The sequence below is a fragment of the Puma concolor genome, chromosome B2 (assembly GCF_028749965.1).
Source record: "Puma concolor isolate L17-30 chromosome B2, mPumCon1.1.hap2, whole genome shotgun sequence".
NCBI classification, from domain to species: domain Eukaryota; kingdom Metazoa; phylum Chordata; class Mammalia; order Carnivora; family Felidae; genus Puma; species Puma concolor.
Window position 1 is genome coordinate 23,250,842 of NC_141671.1, and position 15,745 is coordinate 23,266,586.

Consider the following 15,745-nt stretch of genomic DNA (forward strand, 5'->3'; position numbering starts at 1 on the left):
AATATGGCTTCTGGTTAAAAAACTCCCCTGACAGGACATGAGATACAAAGGTTCAGTAACAGGCACTGGGAATACATCAGCAGTCAAACAGAAGGCTGAAGAAACACATGTTAAAATTAAAAATTCAATCACTTTGCTTTAAAACATTTGGATGTATTTTTAAGAACTTCATCTCATTTTAGACTTATAATACTGATTTTAAGGTAGGGTTATTATATCAGTTTTTTCAGAATGATGAACCAGTGGCTCAGAGAAGCTAAGTGACCTGTCCCAAAACAGGACAGAGGCTGGTAGAATGCAGAGCTCTTTCTCCTACATCAATCCATGCTCAGGTTACATGACCCCATCTGCAGGCCTCTGATGACTGGACTGGGGATGGGGGTTGGGCAGGCAGCGATGAGTGTCTTGAGCTCTATCCAGCAGAGGCCCCCCTCATGGCAGTGACTCTACGGACCAATCAGATCTTCCCTTGTGGGGAAGCTGGACGTGTCACAAGAGAAAAAGAATCATTAGGAGCTGTGAAATAGACACCATTGGGTGCCCAGGCACCATCATGGTCAAGCCCTGTTGTGGGAAGCACATAACAGGGGCATGAGACAAGCTTCCTGGGTGCTAGCTAGCAAGGCACCCAATCCTGAGAGAGGTCAGTTCTCAGGGAAGCCTGCTCTGAGACTGGGTGGATTTTGTGTCTTCCCTACCGGTTGCACATCCCCAGAGCAAGCTTCAGTGCCTAAAGTAGCTCATTTCATTGTGAAAAGCAATGCTACAAGGCAAAAGCAAAAGCAAAGCATGTTATCTTTTTACAGTCCTGTGCTAGAATATGGGATCAGAGAGTGAGTGATCAGACAGTAGCATCTCCCTGTATATGGTACAGCATCCCCAGCCAGGAGCGACTGCTCTACAAGGGTGCTCCTTGTTTTCACTGCCCACCTTAGATATCAGACTGGGGACAGAAACCCAGAACTATCCATAAAATTCCTTTAGGAGCTGTTGTGGGCTAAATTTGTCCCCCCAAATTCATATGTTGAAGTCTTTACTCTCAGTACCTTAGAATATGACCTCACTTGGAGACAGGGTCTTTACGGAGGTAATTAACCTAAAATGAGGTCATGTAGTGGGCCCCAATCCTACAGGAAGATATCAGGACACAGACATACACAGAAGAAAGACCATGTGAGGACATGGGGAGAATGTGGCATCTGAGTCAAGGAGAGATGCCTCAGAAGGAGTCAATCCTGCTGACACCTTGATCTCGAACTTCTAGCCTCCAGGCCATGGAGACAATAAATTCCTTTGTTTCAGCAACCCAGTCTGTGGTGTTTATCATGGTGGCCCCAGCAAAGGAATGTGGAAGCCTTTGCATGGTGGCCCCAGCAAAGGAATGTGGGTCTCTAGCACAACACCAAAGGGGCCGGCGAGCAATTTCAAGCCACATGCTGGAAGCAGTAGAGTGATTTGGTAGGAACGTGTCCGGGGCTCACACCACTGGGGTTGAATCCTGGCTCCGCCACTAGAGGCGGGTGAGATGCTTCACCTAAGGTGCCTGGTATCTAAACGGAAGCGCACAACCTTTTCTCAAGGGAGATGTAAAGGTGTAATGAGGTCCGGCGAATAAAGACTTAGTGCTGAGCCGCAGCCAGTGGACACAGCCCTCAACAAAGGTTTGCTTTTATTCTCACAGTTAATTCAGACACAGCTGATTGTATGGGATGTGTTGAGGATGTGGACTCTGAGGCCCTAGTCCTCCTCACCAGGAACAGCTCAGTCTGACCTGGCAATCAGTTGTTCCTTGTTCTGCTCTGGATTATTCTCCTTCCTCTTCTCATGAGTTTGCCACGCTCCTGGGAATGTCTTGTGGACCTCATGCCGGGATGGATGGCTGTGTGCATTTATTTGTCTCCCTGTACGCCTGCCTGAAGCTCCCTTCAACTGACAGTGTTTAGGGAAAGTATTAGCAAAGAGGCTTCACTTCTTACCAATATGTTCTATGAAATTCTCCTTGCCATCTGGTGCCTGGAGTGGCTTTTCTCGATTTGGGAGGCACTCTCTGCCCACTCCCTGACATGGGAGCTGCTGTGCCAATGCAGTGGGTCAGAAAGTGTAACTGACGGATTGAAGTAGACACTTAGGCAGCAGAGCTCCTAATTGCCAGCGAACGTACTTAGGCACTTAGGCTAACAAAGAGGCTCTCAGGGGACAGAAACAGGATACCACTGTACTTCCAGGGTACCTTAGCTGGATGCCTGGGGCAAGTTAAGGAAATCTGCTTTTCGTCTTGCTGGCTCCACAAGAAAGGGGAATTTGTTTCAGGAGCCAAACAGCCTGAGAGAGGAAGGCCTTCCAGCTCCAGGAAAGCATAGGAATAAGGGACCTGACTGCCCTCTGGATTTCATCTTGGCCTTCTGTCTCTACTTCTGTCTGTATATCTGCTTGGTTTTCTTCTCTGTAAACTGCCATTCGTTGCCTCTCTGCTCCTTAAGGCAAAAAGACAACATGGAAAGTACCTCTGTCGAAGAATGACTTAATCCCTGTCATCACCAGCTGTAAATTCTCATGGGTCGAGCATCTGTCTGGGTCCAATCATCTGAGACTGGGACTAGGGGTAGGGTGGTGTAGAGAGGAAGCCTCACTGCACAACATGGCTGCCAGGGCCCACTGCTCTGGAGAGGGAGAGAGGAGGTGTTCACAGAGGAGGGGAAATCACTAGTAGCTATGCAGATACCCCAAAAGGTAACCACTATGCTCTCAAGCCTTAGCTGCAAAAGCTCAGGGTTCTATAGTCAAGCTCAAACACACATCCATATACAAGAACTACACTTCCTCATAGAGATTTATACTTTTAGTCTTCCACTTAAGTGTGGCCATTTTCTTAGGTACATCCAGTGTTATAAATGCATATATGAGTTTGAAGTTTGGAATGCTCATTACACATCTCCAAACAGAAATGCTGATTAACACAAAACACCCAAACAAACCTATCACATGTCTTTAAAACTCAAAAAGAAATGCAATTGCTTTTTGTAAGTCAATATAACTATGCTATTTAAAACTAGATGTCTAATAGTTGATGTGCTTTGAAAATTATTTTACCATGAAATAGACATAAAAATAACAATAGAGGGGTGCCTGGGAGGCCTAGTTGGTTAAGAGTCCAACTTTGGCTCAAGTCATGATCTTGTGGTTGGTGAGTTCAATCCCCATGTTGGGCTCTGTGCTGACAGAGGGCTGGAGCCTGCTTCGAGTTCTGTGTCCTCCTCTTTCTGCCCCTCCCCCACTCACTCTGTCTTTCCCTCTCAAAAATAAACATTAAAAAAATACCACTAGATGATGGCAAAATAGTGATAGCTCCTAAAAATGAATGCTATCCCTTGTTTCATGAACACTGACAGTAACTAGTTGGTATTCACTTACATCACTGAATGAACTTCTTGCTGAATTCCAAATCAGAATACAAAGTGCCGTCTGCCTTGTGCAGGATCCCTCTGGTATTCAGACTCTGTGGTGTAGACATCAGGCCTGAATCAAAACCCTGAGATACAAAGACATAGGGCCTGTCCAGAGTGGAAGTCTCATCAGATACCACCCTGTGAACAGATGTGCTGGCATCATTTCCTGGCATGGGGTGTCCTTCTCCTCTCCTTTGTCCCACTTTTCTACCAGCAGCATATACAGCACTTACCCCGCCCCACCCCCCCAGTATAATTAATTATAATTAATGTTTTCTTAAGATGCTAAAAAAATCCCTTTCTCATATCTTAACCCCACCATACTTTTCTTCTCTTGCCATATACTCAACCTTCTTTTTCTGTCTTTTAATCCAATATAATTAAGACCTTGAGAAAGCAACTTTATTGCTTGCAACAAACGATCGTTGAGCAACTGGATGCTTAATTTGAGTATGAGCTTAACTATAGTAAATACAACATATAAAGCTTTCCAACCTAGATGCTTTGCTGTTCTTGGTGTGTGTTTAATGCTTGCATTTAATTAAAGTTAGTTTCTCCCAGAAGAAACTCACCGCTAGGATATTAACATCACCATCAACAACAGTATTAACATTTATTGTATACTTATGTGCCAGGCACTGCAAAATAGCCTTATAAAGTAGGCCCTAATGTTAAGTCCATTTTAAAGATAAAGAAACTGAGGCTTAGAAAGATAAAGCCAGCTGCTTAAAGTCCCACAGGCCAACAAGTGACAAAGATAGGAGCTGAACTGAAGGCAACTCCAGAGCCCATGCTGCAGCCACTACCCCACAAAGGCTTCCCCGCTCTGGGCAATGACATGCTCTATTCCTTCCAGGACATAACATGAAATAAGACAGAATATGGCAACAACTACATTGTGTAGCTACTGAAGGTTAACTGAACCCCAGAAACCACAATCCAGCCCAATCTCAGGAATCTGATCAATCTGACACATAAGCATTTGCCTGGGACAAAGGACATGCAAAGGCTTTGCTTCCCAGTGTCCTCAGATGACAATGCAGCCTCCAGAAGAGAGACTTGGGGTAGCCACATGGCTACTCTGGTCTGACATGACAGTGTGGCTACTCATTTAGTGAGAATAGGAATACATGTAAACCAAGGCATAGATGACCCAGTTCATATATATGCCAGTGTTTAAGTGTCTTTTTAAAAAAAAAAAAAAACAAAACTGAGTGAAGTAATTGGTTTCATGTCTTTGGTAACAGATTCTATTATTGCAAATTATTGATCTTGTATATGGTATCAGGAAAGACAGTTAGCTATTTAGGAAAATAAAAGTGTGACCCTCTCATCTCGCAATACCATCGTAAGTTCCAGATGGATCCAGAAATACAATTTAAATAAACAACTTAAGAGAAAATGTGAGTAGGGGTGCCTGGGTGGCTCAGTCAGTTGTGCATCCCACTTCAGCTCAGGTCATGATCTAAGGGTTCGTGAGTTCAAGCCCCAAATCAGGCTCGCTGTTGTCAGCACAGAGTCCACTTCAGATTCTCTGTCCCCCTCTCTGTCTGCCCCTCCCCTGCTTGTGCTCTCTCAAAAATAAATAAATAAATAAATAAAAGAAAAGGAGAAAATGTAAGTAAATATTTATATAATCCTTTACATGTTAGATAAGGACTTTTTAAGACAACTGAAGGAATCAGTGAAAAAAAACATTAGATATGACAATACGAAAGAAGATAAAATATTGCTATGTCCCAGACACCACACAGAATAAAAGGCAGATAACAATCTGAAAAAAAATCATAACAACCATGAGAGAAAGTGGACTAGGATTCTGGGTATATAAATAGCTTATACAAGTTGATCTGACAGGTTTTATTGTTTATAAAACCCCAACTCTTATGAGAAGTATTCAAATGATTAACAAGCACATGGAAAGATTTTATTCCACCAGTCACTGAAACAACGAAGTGCTCTGATAATTATATGTAAATAAGTATAACTTTTCCACATCAAAAAAGCACTAAAAAATTTAAATAGTACACGATGAAAGCAGAATTCTCTGAAAATATATGTATGCATGTTCATTCTATATATTAAAAAAAAAGACTAGAAGAAGGACATAAAAATGAAAACAGTGCTCATCTGTGAGTGGTTGAATTATAGGGAATTTAAATTATCTTTCTTTTCTTAAAATAAAGATCCATTATATCTAATACCCAAATCTAATATTTTTAACATATAAGAAAGAAAAGAATGGATGGAGCTAGAATGTATCATGCTAAGTGAAATAAGTCAGTTGGAGAAAGACAAATACCATATGATTTCACTCAAATGTGGAATTTAAGAAATAAAACAGATGAACATATGGGAAAAGGGGGGAAGAGAAGAGAGGGAAACAAGAGACTCTTAACGATAGAAAACAAATGGCTGATGGAAGGAGGTGGGTAGGAGATGAGCTAGATGGGTAGTAAAGAGGGTACTTGTGATGAGCTGCATGTAAGTGATGAATCACTGAATTCTACTTCTGAAACCAATATTGCACTGTATGTTAACTAAAATTTAAATAATAATAAAAAATGTGGTATAAAAAAAAGGAGGGAGAGAGGAAGAAAAGAAAGAAGGAAATAATTTGTAACTTTCAAGAGGTTAAGAGGCAATAAAAAGTTTGGTGTAATAAGTGCCCAGAACGTATAAAGAACACTTACAGCTCAACAAAGGACTTTATGAAAAGATTAGTTAGTTGCTAAGGACATATATATCGAAACCAAATGATGGATGGATGGATGGATGGATGGAAGGGAGGGGGAGATGGAGGAAGGAACAAGTGTCAGAGAGTATGCAGAGAAACTGAAACCCATGTACATTGCTGGTGGGAATGTAAAATGATTTAGCTACCATAGAAAACAGTTGGACAGTTCCTCAAAAAGTTAAACAGAATTACCAAATGACTCAGCAACTCTATTCCTATGTATATCCCCAAAAGAATTGAGAACAGGGACTCAAATGCTTTTGCACACATGTTCATACCTGCATTATTTACAGTTGCCAAAATGTGGAAACAACCTAAATACCCACCAGGAAAGGAATGGATAAATAAAATATATGTTTCTACATACAATGGAAAATTACTCAGCCATAAAAATGAATGAAGTATTGCTACACGGTATAAGGTAGATGGACCTCAAAAACATGCTAAGTGAAAGAAGCCAGACACAAAAGGTCACATACTATATAACTCCATTTTTTAAAATGTAATGTAATGTCAAGTTGGCTAACATGCAGTGTATATGACATATTCAGAATAGGGAGACCCACCGAGACAGAATGCAGACTGGTGGCAGTTAGGGGCTGAGGGATGGAAGGAGTGGGGAAAGGGAAGCAGGGAAGCAAGGTGTGGGGTTTCTTTGGGGTGATGAAAACATCTTGGATCTAGATAAGCAGAGAGATGTGGTGGTTACACAATACTGTGAATGTATTAAATGTCACTGTATTGCTCACTCATGTAAATTTCACCTCACTAAAAACAATAGAAAAATAAGTTGAGAGTAGCCTTTCCATGGGGACACCATCTACATGGCCACCAATTTAAAACAGATTTGTCAGACATCCATGAATCGGAGACTTAGATTCAGGGATAAAATGCAGTAGAGATCTCCTCCTCCTCACATCTGCTATGGATTGTTTGGATCTATTTTTCCACAGAATACATCCAGCAGATATTTTAACACATATGATTTCTTGATTTTTATTGGAGGCCTCAGGTGGGAAACTGTTTATTTTTTATTTTTTTATTTTTTTTTTATTTTTTATTTTTTATTTTTTTAATGTCCATTTATTGTTGAGAGAGAGACAGAATATGAGCAGGAGAGGGGCAGAGAGAGAGGGAGATACAGAATCGGAAGCAGGCTCCAGTCTCTGAGCTGTCAGCACAGAGCCCAATGCGGGGCTCGAACCCACGAACTGTGAGATCATGACTTGTGCCAAAGTCGGACGCTTAACCCACTGAACCACCCAGGCACCCCAAGAAACTGGTTTTAAAAACATAATGCAAAGGCCCAATTGATAAACAAATATGAATTTTGAAATTACTGCTACTGTTTTATTCTAGCTTTATTTTTCATATTTACTGATAATAAGGACCTAAAACTACCACCTAACTAAAATTATTAGCCACTCAAGGCAGCATACCAAAAGATGATAATAGCTCTATTTCACAGTTGCTTGAAAGTATGTATGTCAGAATGACTGAATGTAATTTTAATTAAACAAATTTGTAATTAGGAATACAATAACTGTCGTGCCATTTTTATATTACGGCCTGAGCTAGAAGAATAAAAATCCTCCTTGTAGTACCATAAGTAGGAAACCTAAGTAAAAGCATTATTTAAAATAATTAAATGGTGTCATTACGATGTATAAATCTGGTCATATGTTATGGGATCCAATTTCGATCTCCACCTGGTCCAGCCATTGGCTGAACTAAGCTGTCTAAGGGGCAGGGCAGGCACTACTGGAGACATCAGATGATTTAAAGGCAGGGAGGAAGGGCACCCCAGAAAAAGACATGAAAATGTGTTGCTCCCCACCCCGGCTAAAATCTCTAAAACACATGTTTTCTGAGACGCACTTGAAACCACTCTGCTCTGAAGGTTGGCGGGACCTTGAATTTTGGTTTTCTATTGACTATTAGGATTTTTCATCTTGAATACCTATACTGATCTCCTTTACTTTAACTATGCTAAGAACAGCTTCTATTCAGACTAGTCTTCTGAAGAATTTGATCTGTTTAATATTGCCAGGTATATTCCTGTATCAGACGTGATATAACATTATTCGGGATTCATATTGAAACAGATTTCCTGGCAGTAGGAATCCTGAAAAGAAGTTCAATGTGCAGGTATTCATTGATTCAATCCAGGTTAAAAAAAATATAACATTCTAAATATAATCAAAACCAGCTCTTCTTGGTTCTCCTTGCGATATGCTCCTCACACCTTCTTTTCCTAGCTTTCTTTCTCTCATTTTGGGGAGGCTGTTTTTGGCTCCAGAGGCGAGTGGAGGTCAAGTCTAATTTCAGGAGCTGTGTGTACTTTGTATTATACTGCACTTCTGTTCCCAAGGGGTGGCTTTATCTTCTGGAGGAGGCAGAGCTGCACAGCAGGTGCCTAGGTTCCCCTGTCTTACAGAAGTAAAGGGAAGCATATGCAACCTTAAGGAGTTTTTTCTTCCCCATGTGCCATTTTAGGAAATGCTGATCAAAGTATTGTTCAAATTCCAAATTCCATTCATATTTTCAGGTCTTCATTTGCATGCCATATCCTTTCTTAAGTTAAATACAGTGGCTATATACAGGCCCAAGTGAATTTAATTAATTTAATTGGTGCTGGGGAGTAATCTCTATCACTCCAGTATAATCCCTGCTTCTCGGAAAGGGCTAATGGATATCCTTCACCTGCTCTATCTACCCCTTAAATGAGCTATGCAGGAAGGGAAAATAAAACAGGTAAGTGTCTGAAAAGTGAAACTTCCCTACAACATTATTGTAAATGAAAATTACCAAGCACATAACCCTGAAGAGGCAGGTTTAAGTGCTAGAGTAAGGACATTTTGTTTGCTCCGTAACACATCAATCCTCTGTATCTACCCATTAAATCAAGTATTCTCTAATTACTAGCATTTGTGGGATAAATATTCATGAAGGCACAACAGGGGGGAAATGAGAAGAAATATGATTAACCAAAGTATTTTCTATCATTGAATTTCCTACTGAAGGCCTCCTATTGGCCAAATCCATGTGGTCTTGGCAGATCTATCTGACGGCATTCTATAATCTCGCTCCTGCAAGACAGAACCTTCCATGGCTTCTGTCCCCCAGCCTCTGCTCCTCTACGTGGACCTCCTGGATTGTACTTCCTAATTCCTTCACTCAGTCTTTCTCTCTTCCGTCCCTTAAGACTTCCTTGGGGTTTGTTCTTTCCTCATCTTACCCTTTTCCTGTTCCAGACATGTCCTGGGCACCTCCTATCTAGAGCTGCCAACTGTATATCCTAATCTTGTCTTCTCGCTCATGTGCTCTTAGGTCAGCATTCCCACGTGGCCTACCTAAAACTCAAGAAGTGGGGCACTTGGGTGGCTCAGTCGGTTAAGTGTCCTACTCTTGATTTCAGCTCAGGTCATGATCTCACAGTTCTTGAGTCTGAGCCCTGCATCAGGCTCCATGCTGACAGTGCAGAGCCTGTTTAGGATTCTCTCCCATCTCTTTTTGCCCCTCCCCACCTTGTGTGCATGCAATCTCTCTCTCTCTCTCTCTCTCAAATAGACTTGAAAAAAAAAACAAAAAAAACAGAAGACCAGAAGTAATTAAAATCACCTCCTCCAAACCACTGCTCCCTCTACTTAACCCCTGCCTCAAGGTCAGCCCCCATCCTCATAGTCATAACACTCAGGACTGGGGAGTGGTATTTGGTCCCTTCATCTAGGTTGTCTCTCCCAAATGGGTCCACATTTCCTGTGGATTTTTACTGAATTTCCTTTCCATCAGTCAGCTTTTCCCACAAGGCTTCAGCCATGGTCTCAGCTCAGACAATTATCTCCTCTCATTCAGATGTGCTTCCATACCTTACCCTACCTCCAACCTTACCCCATGGCCAGCACAGTCTCAAGACAATCACTTACAAACTTGAAAACAGCTGAATTAGCTCAATGAGTACCCGCATATTCTACCAGAGAGGACCATATGTTTATAAGGAAATACCAGGCCTTTGAGGTCTGGCCCCTCCCAAACTCTCCAGCTTTATTCCCTTCCCTTCCTCCCTGCCCTCCCGGCTCTGCCAAGCTTCCTGTATGCTAGGTACACTCAATTATGTTCATATCTCTGTGTTCCTGTCTCTGTGCCTGCTGTCTACTCTGCCTGGAATTTCTTGGCCCATTCCATACCTAATTCTTATTTGTCAGCTGAAACATAATCTGTAAACATTTCTTGGGCATTTAAGGCAAAGTGACATGATGCTCTTCCTTGAAACCGTGGTGGCGCCGTCTCTCACCTGACACTTCTCATATTAAATTGCAAATATCTAGGGGCGCCTGGGTGGCGCAGTCGGTTAAGCGTCCGACTTCAGCCAGGTCACGATCTCGCGGTCCGGAAGTTCGAGCCCCGCGTCGGGCTCTGGGCTGATGGCTCAGAGCCTGGAGCCTGTTTCCGATTCTGTGTCTCCCTCTCTCTCTGCCCCTCCCCCGTTCATGCTCTGTCTCTCTCTGTCCCCAAAATAAATAAACGTTGAAAAAAAAAATTGCAAATATCTATGTGCACTGACCTCCTATCAGAGTGTGAGCTCCTTGAGGACAAGGACTCGTTTAAAAAATCATTTAAAAATTTTTTTAAGTGTTTAGCTTTGAGAGAAACAGTGGGGGAGGGTCAGAGAGAGAGAGAGGGAGACACAGAATCGAAAGCAGGCTCCGGGTTCTGAGCTGTCAGCCCAGAGCCCAATGCAGGGCTTGAACCCACAAACCATGAGATCATCACCTGAGCTGAAGTCTGACACTTAACTGACTGAGCCACCCAGGTGCCCCTAAAAAGTCATTTGTATATCTCCTGACCATAAATATCATAGATATCATGGTGCCTCACCCATGGTAATGTTCAAATACATATTCACTAGAATGAATGAGTCACAACTTGAGACACATGAATTTTTAGCTATTCTAGCTAAGAGGAAAGGACCATTCAAAATTATACTGAATAGAAACATTTGGAGCTCAAGGGCCCTCTGCAGCCTCATCTCTGCAGTTCTCCAGAGTTCTCCGGAAAGGAAGCTGATGACTTCTGCCTGTCACCCTCTTATTTCCTGCCCTCTTCCAGTGCCAAAAGTCTGCAATTATGAGTCTTAGAAATCACTTGATCTCAAATAATGAAAACTCAAATGAAACAACAAGGGAGTCACACTTGCTTAGGGAATCTGACCAAGGATTGGACAACCAAGCTGTGGAAAGGGCAGGGTGCGGCTGGGCCCCAGAACACAATGGAACCTGGGACTCAACCATACCAGCATCTTCTCTCCATCTTGCATCTCCGTTCTGCTGCTTCCTTCTCCCTCTCTGCTTACCACATTCTCCCCGCATGGGACACATGGCCAGAGATGGTTCCTAGGTATGTCACTCACAGCTTAAGCTCTCTTTGGTCTTCTATCCAAACATTATGGAGAATAGGCCTTACTGGCCCAGCTTTATCAGGTGCTCACCCCTGGATCAATCACTTAGGCTGAGGGGCAGAGTCACACTGGACCAGTGTAGATGCTCTCCTATTAACCATGCATATTGGGGAAGAAGATGCTTCTAGAAAAGGATGTTGGCAGCCATGTCAGGGGTCCACTATTCCTATTATGCCAAATGGCATGCCTTAGGTACACAGGTGGCTTGGAAAGTCCACATTCAAGACAGCTAAGGTTTTTCTGCCTTCCCTGTACAGACAGCTTTTTTCTTCCTTTCATGTTATGTTCCTTCAAAAATTTCCCTTGTTCCTCATCTTGTGGCAAACAAACATACACACAAGCATGTCATGATTTGACTCTCTGAATTTCTATTCCACCTTGCAATTGCCCCTCTTCCAATCAGAAAAGGGTTTCCTAGGTAATCATGAATAATTTGCATACTTCCAACACCCCACACTTTTCTGATCCTGGATGCTCAGAGCTTTAAAATATATTTTACAGAGGATACAACCAATCTTCTTGAAAGGCATTTTTTTTCCTTTTCTCTATTTGAACACTGGTCTCAAAAACATTATTTTTAAACCAGCAGTTTACTCAGAATCTAACTAGCTATGACCTAATTTCTGTTCCTAAGGAGCAATTCTCCTCTCCACTCTGTTTTTCCTCAGTAAGAAACCGTCATAATGGATATGGGTTGTAAAGGCTTCTGTTCACCCAGGTGCAAAATGTTACCAAATGGGGTCTCCTCTACATAGAAAGGGATGCCAGTTTTATCTGCAGAAAACATGACAGAAGTATGTTGTTGCTGGCTTTTCTTCCTTTTTATCATTCATTCATAAAAAAAAAATGTTTATTGAGTAGTTGCTATGTTTTATATCTCAAGTAGAGTAGAAAGTTACAGACCCAGTGTCTGGCAGTAACTGGCAGTGCAGTAGTGGGAACTGTATAAATACAATGCAATGTGGCAACTGCCAAAAAGAATGTGTTAGAAATGCTTATTCCACCATCACTACAGAATTCCAAAAAGTGCACACCGTGTGTGTTGCTGGACAGACGATCATCTAGGAGAGATTACCATATTTAATAAATGCTGGGATAAGATAAGTGATTATTCCAGTAAAATTCTGTATAAATGTTGAGACCACAGCAGTCCTCTCTCGAACAAATACTTCACCTGCTTAATTTTCACTGCTGGTTTCCTCTCTTCTCATCTTACTATTGTACTTTCTTTCGGGAGAAGTTAGATACGCCAAATAGAGAATCTAAAAACTTTCATGGGGTATTCTTTCTCCTCTAAGAAATATTAAGTAAGACATCATAAAAAAAATTATGTTGACAAAAGATGAGGTGACTGGCATTTTGTTGAATTTGTCCTCATTTCTGAGCTGTGCTTCCATGGAAAAGATTTTAGTCTAAGCTGAGATGGAGTCAGGTCTGCACTGGAATCCCCCAGCCTTCATTTGCATGGGTTGGGGGGGGCGGGGCACATGCGGGAAGCCTGGTGGGGGGTGGGGGAAGAGCTCTGCAAGGTAGGAAAGAAGATGGGCTCAAAGCAGGGGCGCCTGGGTGGCGCAGTCGGTTAAGCGTCCGACTTCAACCAGGTCACGATCTCGCGGTCCGTGGGTTTGAGCCCCGCGTCAGGCTCTGGGCTGATGGCTCAGAGCCTGGAGCCTGTTTCTGATTCTGTGTCTCCCTCTCTCTCTGCCCCTCGCCCGTTCATGCTCTGTCTCTCTCTGTCCCAAAAATAAATAAACGTTGAAAAAAAAATTAAAAAAAAAAGATGGGCTCAAAGCAGAGTTGCTGAAGTCCCAGGGGACAGGTGTGACACCAGAGGGGGAAAGCACAGGGACACCCAAACCTGAAATAGCACAGGACACCATAAAGACCCCAGAGTCCTACAGGTGTGCCAGCCAGGGGAAGCAGCAGCAGGGCCGGTGATATGCAGGAGGAAACCCGAGGGCCCCAGGAGAGTCACCAGCATGTTCACAGGAAGCCTGTAAGCAAATGGGAGACACCTTTTGGGATCTCCAGACATACTTGAGGGTAACTCTGCAGGAGGCTGAGGTCCCTGTGGGCACGTGGTGGTGACATGCTGGGGATATCTGAATATAAGGTCCTGAATTCATTTCTTAAGTGTCTGACTAGTGCTCTGACTGCCAAGCGGCCCTATGGAGACGGGACTCCCTAACTTACACCACATTGCCTTAAGGTGTCCTCTTCTTCATGTAAATCTCATGGAACATTCTATCTTACTCTGTCCTCACTAGACACATGATTAAATTCCCATCATAGTAATACTTTCTCTAGCTCCAAACTACACATGAATAAACAGACCCTCCTTTCCCCACCAGTGAAGGTATAGGTATTCAAAACAAAACAAACAACAAAAAACAAAACAAACAAAAAACCAAAACAAAACAACAACAACAAAAACCAAAACTGAAGCTCCTGTTGGTCTCCTGGATTTTCTAACTTAACCACACCCCACCCCCCCCCACCCCCACTCCCACATCTGGACTCCAAAGCCAATCCCAAGTCTAAGTAGGGGACAATCAGGAGCCTTGGGTCTTCAGCCAACCAGTGGAGTGTCCAGGCAGATGGCTGCCCCTAAGCCTGGCTGCCCTGTGACTGCTTGTCTGCTCTGTCACCTGCTTCCACTGTGCTTGCTGACTGCATGGCCCCCTACCAAAGGTCCCCAATAAGAAAGATGCCCTAGCTCTTGGGTACCATTTGGACCATCTGTGGGCACGACTCCTGGGGTCCCTTCCCCTGGAGCTGACCTCTCATCCCGAGAGGTGCCTGCCTGCTGCCACCTTTTGTACATCAACTGCTTGCGTCTCGGTTATGACCAAGTTAAGGAAGATAACTAGCCCAAGAGACATTCAGGTGACCAAATGGCACCACCCCAGCCCACACACTGTGTGCCTTGTAGCCCCAGCCTGTGTGATGCTGGAGCCAGAGGGATTGACAAGTCCGCTAAGTCCATCTCTGCTATTGAGAAATACGAATTTTCTAGAATGATTCAAAGAGGTCTCAGAGACTTTCTTACAAATCATAGGCCCATCTTTCGAGACTCAACTCTGAAATCTGTACTCAGGATAACTGTTTGGTTATCTAATATATGATTCTGAGGCTGTACGTGGATTCATAAATGTCTTGGTTACTAAGACATCATCGTTAACTGTGAGGGCTGTAGCACATTCAAGGTCAAGCCTCTGTGGGGTGTGAAGGACAAGGTAACTAACTGACACAGTGCAGACAGTGCCGTGGGGGAGGGGAGTAAGGGGGGGAGGGCTGGGAGGGAGGGGCAGCCTCCCAGGGCTGGCTCTGGGTATCAAATTTGGGTGGTAGCTTAGTTGAAGTGACCTTGTGACCTGGGATAACAGATTTAAAGATCCAAAATGATTTAGAGCATTGCTCATAATTGCCCCAAATGATGGGGTGGGGCTGCCCTTCCCTGTCACATTTCTGCCAGCAATTCTGTGACAGGTTGTCCTTGGTGTGCATTTTAACTTGCTTTAATCTGATCAATATCGTTGGGGGTGAGACAGGGAAACATCAAGTGATGTTACTTGAGCCTCACATCATGGAAAGAGAGCATTCAATCTCCACGCTACAAAAAGGTGCACAATTTGCCAAGTGAGGATAACATCCAAAGAATTCCTTGAAAACCGCTAATTGAAAGTTAAAGAGGGAAGAGCGGCTCCATGGCTAATTCTCACAAAGGTGTGCTATAACACAGCACATCACGGAAGATACAGCTCATTAAGTGCCTGGCCTCTCTCCTTACCTGGCTGTCATCAAGCAATCTCTCTGCTCCTTCTCTGCCCTGTGCGGAGATGCTGTTCCTGGGGCCCTGCCAGGTCAGTGCTGAAGGTAATCCCAAAGAATCCTTCAGCAAATGGTGAAGTGCTGGGGCACAAGGCAGAACAAGGTGTTCGGGGACTGAACTAATTGTGTTTTAATTTGTCTAGCGCTGGTGGCAAACAGGGCTGCTGTGTGACGGTGAGGAAAGGCACCTCTCGTGGGCTGCTTTAAAAAGAAGCCTTTGGGAGAAGGAGGGAAAGGATGGGAGGCAGGGAAAAAAAACAAATATCCAAGCTA

General features: G+C 43.2%; 1 protein-coding gene across 32 annotated transcripts in view; it reads right to left on the minus strand.

Moving 5' to 3' along the window:
• FARS2 (phenylalanyl-tRNA synthetase 2, mitochondrial) overlaps positions 1-15,745 on the minus strand; it is a 626,558-nt gene that overhangs the window by 213,924 nt on the left and 396,889 nt on the right. The gene's annotated exons all lie outside the window — the stretch shown is intronic.